This window comes from Grammomys surdaster, unplaced genomic scaffold (genome assembly GCF_004785775.1).
Source record: "Grammomys surdaster isolate TR1022 unplaced genomic scaffold, NIH_TR_1.0 571, whole genome shotgun sequence".
Lineage (NCBI taxonomy): Eukaryota > Metazoa > Chordata > Mammalia > Rodentia > Muridae > Grammomys > Grammomys surdaster.
In genome coordinates this window covers 86,683-91,254 of record NW_021604990.1, presented here as the reverse complement: position 1 = coordinate 91,254, position 4,572 = coordinate 86,683, and the positions used below count along the sequence as shown (strand labels likewise).

Sequence of the window (4,572 nt, the reverse complement as noted above, 5' to 3'; positions counted from 1 at the left end):
TGTTGGGGAGTCAGAGTACAGACTAGAAGTCATCAATAATTTCCCTTACAATAAAGAGACTACCCATAAGTTCTGTGACTCTAGAGAACCCTGACTAATAAAATAGACAACTGCAGAAATAATTCACACGAGTTCCATATAATTAAATTAAATTTTAATTGAAATTTGTATTTGGGGAATTGGGTTTTATTTCTCAAATGGCAAATAAAAACTACTTCAATACACAATTTAAGAAAGTTTGGCTTCAGTATCAATGAGAAATTAATTTACATCATGAAAACAGTTCTAAAATTCTAACATCTAGTACTATTTTGAGAAAAAAGTTGGCCCATTATCATACAAAAGATTCAAAAGGCACACAAAGCAATTTTTCTGCTGAGCCCCTTTGCCTTTAGCCTTCCCATGTGTGCAGTTCCATAATATTTTTTCAGCAGAGCTTGCTGGCCATAGGGATGTGGCTGTCTTCCACACTTCTTAACAACACAGCCTTTACAGGTAGTCACAGCTTATCTCACTGATCAGCTACTCTGGCTTGAATTCACAATACACCAGAATTCATCTTCCCTAGAAATGAGCATTCTAATTTGCACCTCTCTCTCTGTCTCTCTCTTTCTCTGTCTCTGTCTCTCTCCCTCCCTTCCTCCTTTCTCTCTCTCTCTCTCTCTCTCTCTCTCTCTCTCTCTCTCTCCCTCCCTTCCTCCCTCTCTCTCTCTGTGTTTGTGTGTGTGTGTCTGTGTGTGTGTGTGTGTGTGTGTCAGAGACAGATACAAAGACAGACAGAAATAGAATAATAAAAAATATAACAGGAGGTGAAGTTGGAGGTTGTAGAAGGAGGGGGAGATATTGAACAGGTTGGAAAGGTAAGGGGGGAATGATGGAATTATATTATATTCTAAAATTTAAAAAATAATTGGGCTGCCTGGCACGAATCTCACATTGGCCAAGGACAAGGATATGGGCTGCTTTGAAGGAATCTGACACAGGCCAAGGACAAGGAAATGGACTACAGGCAGGAATCAGACATTAGGCTAGAACAAAGAAGTAACTTCTGGCAGAAATCTAAGCTAGAAGAAAGAAGTAATTTCAGGTAGGAATCTAAATCTTAGGCTACAACAAAGAAGGAGGCTTCAGGCATGAAAATGACTTTGGGCTAGGATAGGGAAGTGGGTGAAGATAGTTGGTCATCCTGATAAAACCTTAGAAATAGTGATCACAGGACTCTGTTTATTGTCCTGCATGTTCTTTGAATATCTGGGTTTATTGTCTTACCTGTTCCTTGACTATTTGCATCTATTGTATTGCTAGTTCCACAACCTAGAACTGACCTTAATACTTGCATGTAATTTAAAAGGTATAAAAGCAAAGGAGAATGAGGGATGGAATAGAGGATTAATGGGGCAGGGGAAAGGGGGAAGGGGATAACATCTGAAATGTAAATAAATAAAACATCAAATAAAAAGAAGAAGAAGAATTAAATATTAAAAAATAGCATCTTGTGGGGATGGAGGTGTAGTTCAGTGGTAGAGTGGTGACTTAGCACACGCATGGCTTAGATCCCACAGCCTATGATGTAAAACAAACAAAATGTTCAAGATTGTAACCTACCATTACTGTTTATCTGTTAATGAAGCTGTCTTTTTCTTTATAGTTGGTAGGTATTTGGATTTCTTCTTTCTGTATCGTCTGCCTGCCTCCCTTTCCCATTTACATGCTGGTTTCTCGTTTTCTTGTTGATTTGTAAAAATTGCTTTTATAATCTAGACCATAATACACTTGTTAATTTTCAACATTAAGCATGACTTTTCCTAGGAGGTGGAGGGAGGGGGTACCTGGGAGGGAGAGAGGAGGGGGAAGGAAAAGTAGGAGCAGGATCAGATACTGGAGGTGACAGGAGAGAGGTACAGAAGGTCCAGAAATCAAAAATAATGTAGCAGTGGGGGGTGAGGATCTGGGGATAGCCACTGGAGGGTCCCAGACACCAAGGAAGCATGAGGCTCTCAGAAACAAAGGCGGATGACCTTAGATGAAATGCTAGAGATGGGGAGATAGAGCCTGTAGAGACCACCTCCAGCAGAAAGGCACAGCCCTCCGTGAGGGATGGAGCCACACATTCATCTCAAAGTTTTTAACTCAGAAATGTTCTCGTCCAAAGGAAAGAGAGGGACAAAACATGAAGTAGAGACTGAAGGAAGGGCCATCCTGGGACTGCCCTACCTGGGGATCCACCGTGTCTGCAGACACCAAACCGAGACAATGTTGCCATTGCCAAGAGGTACTTACTGACAGGGACCTGGTATGGCTGTTCCATGGGAGGTGGATGCAGATGCTCACAGTCAACCATCAGACTGAGCTCAGTGGACTGGAGGAGCAAGGGAGATTGTAAAACCATAGGAAGAGCAATATTGGCTGGCTGGACAACTCAGAGCTCCCAGGGACTAGACCACCAACCAAGAAGTATACAGGGAGGAATCCATGGCTCCAGATACATATGTAGCAGAGGATGGCCTTGTCTGACATCAATGGTGGGTGGGGGGAATCTTAGTGCTGTGGAAGTTTGGTGCCCCAGAGTAGGGGGATTCCAGAGGGGTGGGGAGGGAGTGGGTGGATAGGTGAAGAAGCATCCTCATAGAGGCAAAGGGGAGAGGGCAGATAGGATTGGGGGGAGGAGCTTATGGAGGGCAAACTGGGAAGGGGGATATCAATTGGGATGTAAACAAATGGAATGATTAACAACAACAACAACAAACCAGAGTTGTCCTTTTGTTTGTTTCATAGATGTGGTGATTTAATTATGCTTGGTGCAGGGTGTGGTACTATCAGGAGGTGTGGGCCTTGTTGGAGGAGGTGTGTCACTGTGGAAACAAGGCTTTGATGGAATATATATATATGTATATCTCATAGATAGATAGGTAGATAGATAGATAGATAGATAGATAGATAGATAGATAGATAGATATCACCAAGCTCTTAATGTAAGACACAGTAATCTTCCCTTGCTACCTTTGAACTGGGAAGCAGACACAAGCCAAGCTGATCTAGGACAGCCTACCCTATAGGAAGAGCTCCAGGGAAGCCAGGGCTACACAGAGAAACCTTATCTAAGAAAGAATCTTCTTACCTGTCTAAGTCCTCCTTCTGAGAAGATGATGCTTACCAGCTTTTACCTGCAGCTACTCAGCTGTCAGGACCAAATTTAAGCTGAAGAAAGGGCAAGATCTCAGAGATCACAGCAGGCCTCACTGGTCTCCTCTTGAATGGACCCCCCCACCCCCCAGACACAGTTACAGGAAAGGCTACAATCTGCACTTATTAGAGGATTTGGGATATGGAGGTGCTTTGCCAGAAATCCATGTGGCCTGGTATCCTCTGGATAGGGGCTGAAAGAGAAAAAAAAGTGTCATACGCACTGGCCATTCATTTGGACAATGAAGGGAAAATTAAATATGATACAATTGCTGGACAGCCCATCCAAAGAAAAGGTCATTTACAGCAAATACACTGACCTGTTTCCAAAGGAAGTTATGAATGCAGATGACCCAGACCTGCAAAGGCCTGATGAAGAGACCATTAAAGAGATAACAGAAAAGGCATTAATGGCCTTGCAGAATATAGTATCAAGGAAGTTGCTGCAGCCATGCCAGTTCATGCAGCTGACAAGCTGGCTCCTGCTCAGTATATCCACTACATGCCATCTCAGCAAGGAGGAGAGTTCAAGTCTGTAGCTAAACAGAGGCTTATTAAGATGGTAGAAATGCCGAAAGATCCAATGGAGCCTCCAAGACTCAAGATTAGTAAGAAAATTCTCTGGGGACCACCTTCTCCTCCAGCTCCTGTAATATACTCTCCTACTCCATAGAAGACTGCTGAGGAACAGCAAAAGTGGAAGAGCCCTCTGTGTATATCCAACTGGAAGAACTCAAAGGGTCATAGAATTCCATTGGATAAAAGAGATGATTGCTGATTCAGGAGGGCTGCAGCCTATACATATAAATGAAAATTTTGCAAAACTGGCTGAAGCCCTATACATGGCTGATCAGGAGGCACATGAAGCTGTGGAAATTCGAGACAAATTGGAGAAAAAAATGACTGAAAAATACAAGGAGAGACACAAAGAGAAACTTAGAGAAATGACCTAGAAAGCCAGAGAAAGGTGAACAGGGATAAAACCCTCTGTGAATAAAGAGAATGCAGAGGCCTGTGAAAGGAATGAAATCCATCAGGAGAGACAGAAAGAGAGACAGCATGACCGGAACCTTTCCAGGGCAATGCGTGAGAAGAAGTCAAAAATGACAGAGAAATGAAAATCGAGGTATTAGTGAAATCATTGTTCTTGATGTGCCCAAATCTAGAACTTCCAATGAAGTCTAGTATGAGCAAAGGTTCTTCAACCAATCCAACGGTATTTATAGTGTGTTTGCAGGTGGATAAGATGAAAATTATACTGTTTATGATCAGGCATAGAGAGGGGGGAAAGAGGTGCCTCAGAGTATCTACAGGCCCAGTAAAAATCTGGATAAGGACATGTTGTAAGGACCCAGGAAGAGGACCCCATCTCAAGTCCCAATTGGCGCG

General features: G+C 42.8%; 1 pseudogene; it reads left to right on the top strand.

Moving 5' to 3' along the window:
- Positions 1-3,143: 3,143 nt before the first annotated feature.
- Positions 3,144-4,530, top strand: LOC114633255 (annotated as a pseudogene).
- The last annotated feature ends 42 nt before the right edge of the window (positions 4,531-4,572 follow it).